We start from the raw sequence: 14513 nt of genomic DNA, 5'->3' as shown, positions 1-14513 counted from the left end.
CAGTGGAAAACAGGAACATGCATAATTGCAAAGCAGGTATTCAGGGAGGAAGGAACAAGATATCTATGATGTGAAAAAATGATTAAGAAAGTTGGTAAAGAAAAAAATTAAAATGCTAAAATTGCATGTACATCTCTTCAATTAGGAAAAAGGATAGAGCACTTCCTCTAGGAAGGTTGATTCTATACCTAACTGATTCTGTACCTAACTGTTTTGTTATCGTTATGATGAACAGTTAGATACAGAATCATGACCTTCCTAGAGCAACTGCATGGAAGAAAGGGAGTGAGGGGCATGAGGGAAGAGAGGAAGGACAGGGGCTGTTTGACAAGAAGGCAGCTGCCTGGTACCTGGCTGGAGCAGACCCCTTGTTTGCCAGCCTGCAACTCACTCTGAATTTACACTGCATTTACAACGGCTACACATGCCAATCTAATCATTTTAATCATATACATTCAATGTTCTTCACAGATCTGACTGTTTAAAGCAGGGGGCAATGAATCCTCACCTAAAACTAGATTACCAGCTGGACTTCAAAAGGCAGCATCCTGATCAGCAAATAAATTGTATTCTTTGAAAGAGGGAAGACAGCAGATGCTGACAGGGCATGCCTATGTTCAGGACCACCTGAGGGGTGATTATGGCCTTCATTATGTTTTACGGATAGAGGGAGAAGTCCAGTTCACTATACATATAGAAATATTTCAGCTGAGTATGGCAGAAGAAAGGGCTGAGCGTTGTGCCTGCCACCTAAACACTCATGTGCCAAGTGTGATCAGAGAGACAAGGGTGAATGATGGTCAAACTAAAGAGGGGAGGTGTGAGAGAGGGAAAGTATGATAAGGTCAAAGGCTGAGAGTGATTCACTTAGTGGGCTGGGCTTGCAGACGCGTGCTGGGCACGTTTGTATGATCCACTGCAAGAGAATGCAGGAAGTGAAGTCCAGTGGAAAGAGTTACAAGTTGACTGAGTCACAAGGAAAAAAAAGCAGACTTCAGAAAGTTTTCATACTCACCAATTGATTAAAATCTCATGTAAAATTCAAGCATTAAAAATAATCATTATGACAATGCAGATTATGAGTAAATTGGGTCAAAGCCCCATAGCCGCCCTTAAGTTACCAATATTAATTGCCCCCAAATGGAATTACATTTAAAGTTTCTCAGTCTGTACAACACACTTCCATATTGCAGAATGTGGATAAATATATGGATAAAGTATACAAACAAGACTTCATGTTTTCTCAGCTGGAGATGGCAAATGCCGTAGGAAATGGCCGTGTAATGACCATGTCATGACCAGCAGGCATGTCAGAAGACAGGATGTGTTGCATCCTGTATATTCATATTCCCGAATGACTGTTTCCAGCTGCATTCAGTGCTGCAGCTGCACTGAAAGTGAGAAAGATTAGATGGGGCAATTTGCAATATAAAAATACGAGGTTCAGTTGTAGTCAAAGAACATAGCCTTCATTCCAGCATTGAATACTGAAGGTTAGCTCATGAAAGACATGCTGTATTTGCACCAAAGGGACTAGCAGCAGTCTAATGATAGTAACCTTTCAGGGAAGACCACGTCTGCACTTCGCAAACAATTCTGCATTTGTGAGCACAGAGGAATAACAGCACTGAAAGTATATGGGGAGAGATAAGTGCATAGCAGGGGTGCAGGACAGGTACAGCTCTACCACAGTACTTCCATGTCTAAACGGTTTCTGAAATGAGCACCTAGAAATGTGTGGGGAGGCAGGTTGTGAAGATGAGATTCACTTCCTTGTTACTGGTAAGCTAGGGACTCATTCAAGACGTGATCAAAACAGCTCAGCTGAATCAAAGTGCACTTAAGGTTCAGGAAATAGGACATAAAATAGTTCTGTCGCCTTTTTCACGTCTGTCTGAATGTCTAACATCAGCCAGGTCTGACAGAAAGACAGAAGTCTCAGGGGACTCCTGAAGCAGCATTTCATAGCTACTTCGAAGATGGTGGCATTATTTTAAAAGTCTCAGAGAGATTCTGGAACATACAAAACAGTATCTAGGCCAAAGAAATTTGAACAAATTCAAAGGAAATTTTAGATTCTTATATAGTGAAATGAATGATTAAGGCTAGCTTATCTTTTGAGCTTCAGTACTGCTAAGGAATAGCCAAATACTTGTAATCAATATATATCTTTGGTTAAAACAATGCAAATCAACAGCGGGATTTCCAGCTTTAAACTTCATGCAGGTCTGCAATGTACAGGTCTTCTTTGCCATGCGAGTGTGTTTCTGTAGCTCATCTCTGTCATGTGAGGGGACAGACGAAATACAGAGTCTGAACAGTGTATGACACACTGAAAAACAAATATATGAGAAAGAGGAGAGCTTATCATTTGCTGCAGTCTACATCTATTCTGAAAAGAAGTCTGGATTTCAGGTCTCCCTTCTGTGAAACTGATGGAAAGTGAGGCCAAATACTGCAGTAATATTCCCTCCAGCAATCAGTCAGAACCTCAAATCCATTAAGAAAATGGAGAGAACCTCAGAGCTTATAGGCAGCTTTCCCTGCCAATGAACAGTTCTTGTTCCACCAGCAGAGGCTTAAGCCATTTTATGAGGAAGCATACCATGTTTAAAAATATTGTTATTCTGATGTCTTGCCATTAAGACATGAATGCCAGAGATTTTTATAATTCTTTTGTGGTTTGTCTGGGGGCAGACATTGCCTGCACTGGAAGACTAGCCACTATATAGACAATGTGAACTCAAATTTTTACACTGGCTACTGTTATCATCTCTGCATTTTAATGTCCCACCAGAATTTTTGATCCACTGATGAGAAGGCAAAAGCATTTAGAAAAAAAAACCAAAGCATTAACCGTCACAGCTTTTTCTGAATAGTTAATACAAGAGATTAATTGAATATGATTTTAAGTATCCGCTTGAAGAGCAGTTGGCTTGTTCACATAGAACAATGGCACTTTTCAGCTGTTATGCCACCTGGCCGGCTGAGTGCTTTCAAGGCTTTATTTATAAAATCTTAAATATATACTCTAGCATCACAACATTTTGTAAACACATGAACAGACAGCAAGCACAGTTAAGAATACGTGTTTATAACTTACCCATACATACACACTTTATATTTATACATACACAGAGGACAAACAAACAAAAGCACTATATTTATAAAAGCATTATATTTATAAAAATACTTTTCCAAACCCATGCCAAAAAGTTCCATCTTTTACTGCATGTGGTGTATGCATTGTCCCTCGTGAATAAATGTACTGTTGTCCAAGAATCCAAGTATCAAATCACATGCTTTATCATTTTAACGAATATAAATGAAATAGGGATTATTATTATGAAAGTTTTAGAACTGATATATTGCCCATGTTCCTGTAGAGTATTAATAACAATGACAATGTAAACATCATTTTAATTATTTATTTTAAATGCAGGAGTTGTACAGTATTTTTCACCAGAAAATAGATTTTCAGATTTCACAGCTGGGTAAAGGGAGAGATGCAGATATTTTATTCTCTTTTCTTATGAAATGTAAGTTTCAGCCCAAGCACTTGACATTCTAGCAATAAAGAAATCATGGACATTGAAAATGGTATGTGCTGTTACCCCTAAGACCATTCTTCTAGGAAAGTTTTAAGACATTGAGTGGGCAAGACTGAGAAGCCTGTAACATGTAAACTTTACTTTGACATATTTCCTTCTACACATTATCCTAATACCACCTAAAAGAAGTACAAACAAAATGCATGTATTACTCTTTCTTAAAATGTAACTTAAAAAAATTAACAAGGAATTTCAGAAGTCTGTTACATTTATAATGGTAGGTCGGTGATGGACTTTGTCACAGAGTTTAATTCTCCCCTTTGCCAGCTTTTATATCAGCCGTTACTGAAAAGACTAGCTGGCACATTTTATTTACCTCTAACACATGATGTCAGACTTTTGCAAAAGTTATAAAGAAAAACAAGTTCAATGGCTAAGACATGCACAGGCCTGCTACTCATGCACCTAATACTTTCCAGTACCCTCTTGTCTTCACTCCTAATAAAGCATAAGCCTTAACCTTCTCCTTGACAGATTTTAAATTTAAAAACTCTATCTCCACATCAAGGATATCAGTCAGCCTTCAAATTCTACTGCTCATCATAAACCATATGAACAGCTATGTCCTCATTTCTTATGTCAACAGAAACCTTCCCTGGAATCTCTAGCCTTGGACCAAATCTGAGATCAGCTTTTATTTTGCCTCTTATGTCCCCAGTCCCAGATTAATTTTGCTAGCTGCCAAGCTTCTGACATGAATTTGATAGTAATTTCTGTAACATAGCAGCCAACAGCATTTTTTCAAAAACTGTCTCCTGTTTTCATTATCATCATTGATCAAGATTCTCCCAAATAAATCCTGTTATCCAGGATAAAATCATGACCTAGAGCTTTACAATGCTAAAAAAGTGTAACTTATTTAAAACGTCCAAATATGAATGCATATTTGACATACTTATTTCAGCCTCAACCAAAATGTGGTGCTGATCTGCTTTTATAGTTATGGCATAGGCTATTGGGCAATATAGGCTTCTTGAGAAGTTCAGTATACCCTTAACAACATTTTCTTTACTAACTGGATTCTATGACCAATGAATTGTTTCTGCAAGTTTTCTTGTGCATTGGAGCAGCTTCTGCTAGTACTTCACACATGTGGAAGTGCATGGAGGTCAGTAGTAATTTGTCATTAACTTGTGAGGACTGGGCCGACAATAATTAATGTAAAACTAACAGAAGTTTAATGAGGACTGATAGGAAGGAAGATGCCCATTCCCATTAGATTCACCATGCCTAACTCCAATTTAATTCCAGTATCCACTGATTTGCACAGAAATAAAAGAAAAGTGAGAAAGGGCTGCTTTTTGGACCTGTGCTTGTAGCTGCATGGTTTGGTCTAGCAACCTCATTTAGAGGAGAGAGAAATTGAGAATTACTACCAGAGTACAAAGCTAGGTTGAGCCAAGAACTGCTTTTCACACTCTTTTGTCACCCGGATTTGATGTACTTGCCATATGGCAGATGCTACTGCCATTTATTCTCCATTTGCTGTCTGTCAGTTTACACCGGGATTAATACATTTCAGAAATCTTTCATTTTATCAACCACAGTGGGAGCAGCTCTTAAACTTGTAGTGATATATCCACGTGGAGGCAAGCTTTCTGAAAACAAACAGCCTCAGGTTTTCAGCAACAGAGGCAGAGAATCCAGACAGTGAAAAGGACTCAGTTTTACACAGAAGGAGGTAAATTTATCTGTAAGCAGGGCATGAATATCATTATAGAAAAAGAGAATACAGAAAAGACAGCATGTTCCCGGCCCTTTATCTGTAACCAGTGTAGAAGATATTCAGTCTGTTGCCTCAGCTGTGCAAGAGACTTGAGACAAAAGCAGGATGAAAAACAAAGGAAAAAAACAGCAAATCTTAGTCTAAAATGCCTCATTCAAGAAAGTCCACTGAGTTCAACATAGAACAAAGGTCATCACTGCAAAGCTATCTTTCCTGTCTTGGTCAGCTTTAGCTTAGAATTCTAAATGAAATACATCTTCTTACTGCTTTGATAGAGGACTCAAAGTTATTCTCTGGGGATTTTTTTATTTCTCATTTCCTTCTATGTAAAATGACAAAAAATAATAAAAGGGAAAGAAGAATTACTGGAATAAAAAGACAATGTGCTTCACAGAGGAAATATATTACTGTTCGCTTTGTTATGTTCCAAAAGCGAGTTTTATTTCTATTGTATCGCATCTCAGCTGGGTCTTGGTGTGTGACTTTTCTATTTTATGCCTCTGACTCTTTCCTAGAAAAAAGAAGAGTGCTTCCAAGAGCCAACAAACCTGCATGACAAGAATAAGCAAAATTCCGATGAACCAGTATAGAACTATAAATCATAAACTCAGTCACACAAATGATATTTTCACATTACCACTCAGAGTCAAGTGCAATAGTACTATAATGAGAATACAAACCCCCAAATTTGTAGTGAAAGCAAGAAAGGGAAAACCCTTTCATTATCACTGTCCACCTAACAGAACTATATCACATGCCAAGATCAACAAGCTAAATTATCACATGGACTAAAAGATGAGCGATATAAGTCAATGATTAAAAAGTAATGGTTCAGTAACACTGTATTTCTGCAGTGAGTGTGGAACAATTACTCTGGTATGCAATTTAATAGGGCATGAGAGTTATGAACCTGAATGTATGATTCCTGCATGTAATTTAATAGGCCATGAAAGTTATTTACTTCAGCCTGTAGTGACAACTGCTCAACTTTTTCCCCCAGAATGAAAGCCAATGCTTTATAGATTCTCTTATCCTATAGGTTCAAAAACAAACATTCAAGTCTAATCACCTTTGCATATTGTAAAGACAGCATCTGATAAAAACCTATAGACCAAATCCATCTTTATCACCTCTCACCCATTCCATTCAGAGTTGAACAATAGTTTCTTACAGGCTATTCTCACTCAGAACTAACACCAGCAGATATTTATTTTGTGAGAATATCATAACTCATCAGCAGTAAAAACATTAACTTAGGGATCTGGCTATCCACTAGCTACATCCCACTGAAGATATTCAATTAGAGATAGGAATATTTTTTTTATTTTTAATTTACTTAGGCTCTTAACATTTTACAGAGAAATTTCCAAGCCATTGGCTTTGAATCTATTATTTTCTTTAAAGTTTGAAGTTTGCATCTTGAAAAATGGTTTAGTGTACAGAATGAACCGGCTGGCCAGATGACTTGGTATCTTCCAGAGACATCTCAAAAAAGACAAAGTGGATTGCACCTCACCTAACTTAAACATTTAAAAACTACAGTTAGTCTAAGTCAGATCACTGTAGGTCGGTCTTTACAGACACCTGAGGGTAAAAGTCTCTCCAGGAGATGTCTCATTTCAGGTATGTTGGATGCTTAGAAAGAGATAAATCACCCCCAGGAACAGCTCCATTTCTCTCCACTGACCACAAAGGCAGCTCAAGACAACTAGGTTAGACATAAGACAACTAAATTTAGAAACCTAAATTTGGTGAGCATTGTTTCATCTCTCCATTTTCTCAATTTTTCTATGGAAATGTACTTGATCACCATCTGTAGCATATGTTTTCAAATCCATTATTTTCATTAAGATCAGAGAGCTTCAGAACTAATCATAAGAGGAAACTTTCTTTACTTCTGCCTAAAGAAAAATGGAAAATGATGCGTGCCATGATCACCATACCTGCCTCAAATCAGCCTATTTGCTCTACCCCAGACAATTTTGCCTTCATACATCAAATCTACTCCTTTCCCTCTCTTTCCCACCTAAAACTTTGCCTCAGCTCCTGTGCCTTCACAGGCATTCTTCCTCCCTCTCCCCAAGCCTGCAGGGCAGAACAGGCGGCACCACAGTTTCCTCTGTTTCTGAGACATGTGGAAAGAAAAAACAGAAGGAACAAAGAAGCTGACCCATTAGTTTCAAAGGAAACAACTTGGGGGAAAAAGGAGGGCTGCTGAGGGGACTTTTGCTATGCTGTGCAAAGATCTCCTGAGAAGAGCAGAAGAAAACTTTTCCTGCTTCTTCCAGTAGGCTTGCCTGATTGCTTTCCCCCATTTACAGATCCCTTGGGGAGATCATCAGTCAGAGCTCTCCTCTAATAACATACATACATCAGCAATCTCATCTCACTTGCTGGAAATTTTATTTCCCAAATGTACAACTGGTGGCAATTTAGCATAATTTCCTTACTCCATTCCAAAGGAGTACTTCCCATTTTACCTTACTACACAGACAGCAAAAAAGAAAAACACTGCCCCGTAAGAACCAAAGGCAGAAGGTTACTGGCTGGTGGCAGTTCTTGAAAGTGAATGAAATCCTGAGATTACAAGGACACCCATTTTAAGCTGCCTGTTCCCTTCTCCCACCTCCAGGAAGGTGGGGGTTGCCCCAGGGAAACTCCAGCCATTCATATTTGTGAAAAGGTTAAAGAGTAAAAATTCGGACTTAGTTTTGAGTTGCTTGACACTATTGTATATGAGAACAGACTTAGACTCTGCAGCTCTCCAAGTGTTTTGGGAGAAGTGTCTCACATTTTTGTGCTCTATGCTTTTTACTGTGCACAGAAGAAATAGGATAATTGAGCATAAAGTACAACCTTTGAATAATTGTGAACAATATTCATTGACAATTTTGGCAATTTCATCACAGACAATTATTCAAAGATTTCTTCAATATTGTTGGCCTAACGTGACTGCCTTATTATAACTAATCTCTGCTCATTCATCTGGATGCATCCTACATGGATGAATTATTACGCCAATGACCTGAAAAATCTGACTATAACTTAAAACTTCTTGACATCATTTAATGCAAGAAAAAAAGAGAAAAGCTTACTGTTAGTTAGTATAGTAATGAAATTACAGTATTGGGAAACATGCCAAAGCACATGTTCAATGTCAAGAAGAATTTTACGAATACTTTGCATGAAACTGCTATCCATGTTATACTAGATTTTGAGGCGATAGATGATCTTTTGGGGAAAAATGAATGATATATATGATATTATGTTACATCAGTGGATGAACAAAATAAATAGTTAACTGTGAACATTTTTTGTGGTAACTTAAAGGAGAAAGTTGGGAACCTTTCCTTCAGAGGCAAAGCTTCCTTGAGGATGAAAAACGGAAAAAGTAGCAGCTAACACTGCTGTCTATACCAGACTTCAACTGCATGAAGCGTAAGATGGCAGCTTTGATGGAAGAACTTAGTGTTTTTTCATGCAAAAGCACAGCAAAACATCCCCATCTGGCTTATTATATATAAGAATATACAATTCTTTTTAGGAGCTCTGATTTCCAAAAAAGGGGACTGGATATATGAAGTGATTATAAAGCAGTCTGCTACCTTCCAAGACAGAAGACAAGGCAACAGAATAAGCAGATTCTGTGAACATCAGCAAGACTCACTTGGCTGCAATCCACAAAAAGGCAAGTAGCATTGCTTTCAGCAGGATTTAAAGTTTTGAGAAACAACAGAGCTCTAAGGATGCTGATGGAGAACACTATCCAGATAGTCATCTCAGATATTTTTCTGTCCTTCCAAACAAGAAGAAAGAAGATGCAGAAAAGACTTGACATCCACCACTAATGAAGCAATAGTATAAGAGGAAAGCAGGATACATGTTTTAGCTGAGAAATAACCACTGATTCCAGTATACAAAAGGACTCCTTAGACATAATATTTTAGAGAATCTTCATGATCCAAACAGCTGGAGAAGGGAGCTGAAAAATATTGCTTCTAATCTGATTTACATTACCTTCTGTTAGTTTAAGTTTTCAGCAGAAATCAGAAGTAGCAATGGTGGTTAGATGCATTATATTATGGAGAACTAAGTCACTACTAGAAAGTGGCAATTGTAGTGCAAACGTCTATGATGACAAAGTGATTTTTCATGCTTTGATTAAATAACCTTTTTAGCTTTGAAGAAAAAAGTGAATATCAGTTTGATACCAAGTCTACAGAACAAATTCACACATTTCTATTTTATTAATATATTTTCTAGCAAGAACATAAAACAGTATATTTTGAAATATTCCAAAATGGAAAACAGAATGTGTGAAATAAAAATTTTTTATATATATATGTTTATGCACAACTACACACACATACAGTTGATTATGGTTGTCTGTACAGAGATATATACAAACACATAGAGTATTTTTGCATTATGAATTATGATTTATGACAAATAGAATTGCTCTAAAGCAGACATAATGAATTTATTTTAATGTATTGGAGGAAAATAGGACATATTAAGGAAATGTATTAGAAGACACACTAGAGAAAAACATGGTGAAGGAAAACAGGACATTGTGTACAAAATATACCATGAAGAAGGGGCAGATTCTGAGATTTCACATACTGAAGCCATCTGGATTGTATTAGTTGGTGAAAAACATAATTTACTATTACTAAAATGTGGCAAAGTTAATCTTGATTGTGTTCTTCTGTCATCTGATCTAGTCCACATGGTTTCAGTGATGCACATTAATTATTTGGGATGAGGGAGAGTGGGGAGGGTCAGATTTCTGCTTGCTTTTTCACTTTGCTATATTAATTTTCTCATGGTGAAAGCAATCCTGTAGGGATGATTCATCGCATCGCAGTGAGTAGGAGCTGACATGAAATCTCTGCTTCTGACCATCGCCAGCTGACTCCCAGCACAACTTGCGACTGAAGGACCAGCACTGCACAGGTTCTGTCCCTGTCAACCAGAGGGCGGGAGAACAACCCACAACCCCATGCTGAACATCAGGAGTCCACTACACTAGAAGCACACTGCCAGCAAAACCAAGAGCTTTTGGCTTTCTAGTTTCATTCTCTTTTTCCCTCCACCAATATATTTGCAGAACATATGGCTATTTGATGTTCTGTTACAGCTGTGGCATTTATTCATCAGTCACATGATATGTCACTGGCTTTTCTCCTTTCTACCATCACCTTCTCCTCTTTTCTGCTTCACTGGCAGCTATACCTCTAACAACTTAGCTTAAAAGACATAGTCTTTGCAGGGTCTGCGAAAATCTTTCAGGGTTGTTCCAGATGGCTGCATACAGCAAGAAGCAGAACAGACCTCTTGCAAGAGCCTTTAGCACTGAGGGCTCAGTGAAGTCAGTGCAATACTAAAAATATAAAAAGAAAAAAGAAAACAGAAATGTTAAAACCCTCAGAAGAACAGCATACAAAAAGAAGAAGAGAAAAGAATCCCACAAAATAAGGACAGTTTAAGTTATATTTTATTCTGGAACTGATGAGTACTAAGCAGATTCCAGTAATAAGCTGCCTTCTTACACAGGTACCTGGTGTACCAGGTGTACCAGCAGTTCTGTTATCTCAGACAGAGAAAACCCATCATGAAGCTACAGCAAAGTGAGAGGTATACTACAGGACAACAAAAACTGAAAGATACATGACTAGAGTACGTAGAGTACAGAAAATGGGTAGAAAATATGAAAGCAGGTGTGAACAAGGTAAAGATGATGAACACATTTTGGATTATGGAGGAAGAGGCAGGAACTGACTTCTTATTAGAGACTAGTTTGCTGATGAAATCAGCACATTAAAAAAACCTTTGAGAAAGACAGCTGGTGACCTAGAATCACCTTAAAAAAAAAAAAAGTCAGATTTCAGTGTTTTGTGGGCAATGCCTGTATTCTAGAGATAAAATCTAAATCTGAAAGAGATGGTCAAAATATTCCATCCAAAGAGATCCAAGACAGAAAGGTAAGTCCAGAAATCCAGCTTTATCAGCAGATGAAACTGTACACATAATAGCTAGGAAAACTCACACCAGCGCACAGCCAAAGGCACCAAGTTCCATCAGTCTAGAAGACTTCAAAGAAACCAGCAATGTTGCAGCACTAATGAAGACATCAACAGGCACTTTGGTAGCTCAGATGAACCCCACGCAGATGCAATGAACAACAATGTAATACCAAATAACTGCACTGTCAACCTGTAAGAAAAATAGATTTAATTTTTAATTTGAAAACCAGTACCCCAAATAATGTGCTTCTAGCAACAGTGTTATTAACAAGAAGAGTCAGAGTATTTGGTTACATGGTATCCTTCTCCCTCTTTACTGCACTTCCTGGGTTTATTCCAGCTTTTATCACTGTTTTTTTAATCAAGTCGCAGCCTCTCTTTTCCTAGGATTTATAATCCCATATTCAAAACATTCCCAAACAGGACATCATAGACGGATGCCTTTCTTGAGCTTGCTATTAACCTGCAAGTTAAGAGGGAGATGTAATGCTGATGAATCTAACCATTCTGGCAGAGTCTGTGAATCAAATATTTATTAGAATAGAAATAGTATGTATTACTATCAGTAAAAAAAAAATATTGTAGTAAAGGAATTTCAGGCCTCTAGACTCATTCGAATTGTTCATCCTTGGGAGGGACAACAGACCAAAGTAATTGAGAAAGAGGGTACCTGCTGAGGACACAGAATCTCACTCTAACATATAGAATAGACCTGAAAAAGTCCACCCATGCCAGGGCTTAAGTGTCTAGGTTGATTCCTCATCTGTTAAGAAACTGGAGAATAAAAGAGGAGAGGCTCACTGACCTGGAAACAAGCACAGATTAGAAGACAGACATTGGCAACCTTTATCTGTCATTGAAATGCAGAAATGAAGGAAAAAACAAAGAGTGCACATACCTAGAACACAGGGCTAGCTGGTCCTTGAACTTTCAAGACAAAGTTACAACCTAACGTTTCCTATGTAAATGAAATGCAACAGAGAACAACAGAAAATGCAGCAATCAGAAAAACAGCAAGAGACATAGGAAAACATAGCAACTGAAAACATAACTTATTTGTTTGGCTTACAAATACCTAATTACCTTTTGGCTAGAGCTCACATTTATCCTGTGCAACAGTAGGAAGGTTTCTTTTAAAGAACACAGTAAAGCATATTAATTTTGGACTAAAGCCAAGTTAGAGTCTTTATTATCATAAAGAGGGTCTATTATTCACATATTTTGATTTTTTTTAGCTTTGCACTAAAAAAAGCAATTATCTGACAGAAAATTTCAGATTGTTGTGTGAAGGTCTTATGGACCACACCTTCTGTACTCGTAGGGCTTCCCTAAAAAGACATTTATTACAACTTTGATCCAAAGACAAATCAACATTCCTCTTGAAAGTCATCAAGGATTTTGACTACTTTTTCCACTAGTGAACTCAAACTGAGCAATACAAACAAATTATAATCATTGGTCTGTAAAACCTAAGTGACTTTAGTACTGAGCTGCAGGCTTCATCAAATGCAGATGCTGTAATAGTAATTTCTATATGGAGCAAAAATCTGTGTGTGAAAAACATAGAAAGGCACTGTAACACATGAAGGAGCAGTTGTAAACAAGAAGAGAAGCAGTAGACAGACAGGCTTTATTGAAATAGTAATCAAAGACATTATAGCAAAGTCATTATAGCAGTAACTGCCTTCTGCTTGCTTATTCCTAGTGCATTCCTGGAAAAAAAAGCATTATAATTCACAGTCATAAGCAGAATCACACCACAGAGTATGACAATTTATACAATGTTTTTCAGCCTCATAAGAACTGCCTGAACTTCTAAACTCACTCTCAAAAAAAAAAAAAAAAAAAAAAAAAAAAAAAAAGCCAACCCCCCCCCCCACGCAAAACATGCAAAATATGCACATTATTGCAAACAAAAAAAGTGGAAATAATTTCTGAGTAACTACTGAATTCAGCTGCACCTTTTACTGAGGTCATATTTACTTTGATTGACAGCACAGTAGACTAACATTTTGTTCTGTGAACAAAAAGATTACATGAGAACTGGTAACGGAATATAAGGAATATATAAGGAATATATAAGGAATATATAAGGAATATATAAGGAATATATAAGGAATATAAAAGTTGCAAGGGTGCATCAGTAGAACTGCAGTACATTAAACATCCATTGTTTTATTTGACAAATAGACACTAAAATGAAAATCTGGTTCATGAAACAGTGTAATTAAGACACATTTCCTTTTTACTGGTTAAGGCTATACTGTAAATCAAACAGCTATGTACATGCTTGCAAAATGCCTTGTTAAGAACAACTTGCTTTCTTTTCATTTGACTCTATGAAGTGCCTTCTAACGATAGCTATACTATAAAGTTACGTTTTTCTACATAAGCTTTTTCAGGCTTTTAAATTTTGCTTATTAAGGTAAGCTGTCAAGCATATATCCACTGTTACCAGACTGCTGGAAGCTGTCACTACCTGTTTATATGAAAATATAGCAAACATGCACTAGCATGATGATTTTGGACAACCTAAACCTACAAAGAGAGGAAAAGGAGAGTACACTAAACATTTACTCACTGAGTCGCACTTACCCAGTTGGGAGTCCCGTTCACGTTACTGACTGCTTTTCACAGTGCCATAACTCCTCCTTCAAGACCAGCTCCACTGCCGCCCACAATGCCCCGTGGAGTCAGAGGAAGCTCGCAGAGGCCCTCAGAGCACAGCACACCTCAGCACAAGGCAACACATATGCTGGCAACTCGGTACAGTCAGATGTATGCGGCCAGGCTACCTAGTGTCTAACTGTGAGGACCATATTTTACCCTGTTTAGAAATCTGAAAAAGTGTTTTTTATTCTGATCTGACTATCTGGTATTTTGGTGATTTGCCTGCATCATTCAAGGAAAAGGTTTCTATCATGGAGAATCTGGATTAATATATTCTTTCCCAGAGTGCATCTTCAGAGTAAACAGGGACGTGCTGATTATCCTCAAACAAATTTGATATTAAATGAGACAAACCTTAAAAAAAGGCTTGGCATTTCCTGCTGCTAATTTACTGAGGGAGAGAGGGAAATGGGAGACAAGTATTTATGGAATCATGGGAAAATATGCATCAACTCAGTGTTTGTTACAGTGACAAACCTT

General features: G+C 37.5%; 1 long non-coding RNA gene across 1 annotated transcript; it reads right to left on the bottom strand.

Annotated features, from left to right (window-relative positions):
• Window positions 1-3406: 3406 nt before the first annotated feature.
• On the bottom strand, window positions 3407-13197 carry LOC135327522 (uncharacterized). The gene is made up of 3 exons (XR_010387762.1): window positions 12262-13197; window positions 11387-11553; window positions 3407-10720 (listed from the first exon to the last, which is right to left on the bottom strand). It is a non-coding gene; the product is annotated as an uncharacterized LOC135327522 (long non-coding RNA).
• Window positions 13198-14513: the final 1316 nt, after the last annotated feature.

This window comes from Dromaius novaehollandiae, chromosome 2 (genome assembly GCF_036370855.1).
Source record: "Dromaius novaehollandiae isolate bDroNov1 chromosome 2, bDroNov1.hap1, whole genome shotgun sequence".
Lineage (NCBI taxonomy): Eukaryota > Metazoa > Chordata > Aves > Casuariiformes > Dromaiidae > Dromaius > Dromaius novaehollandiae.
This window is presented reverse-complemented; position numbering and strand designations above follow the sequence as displayed.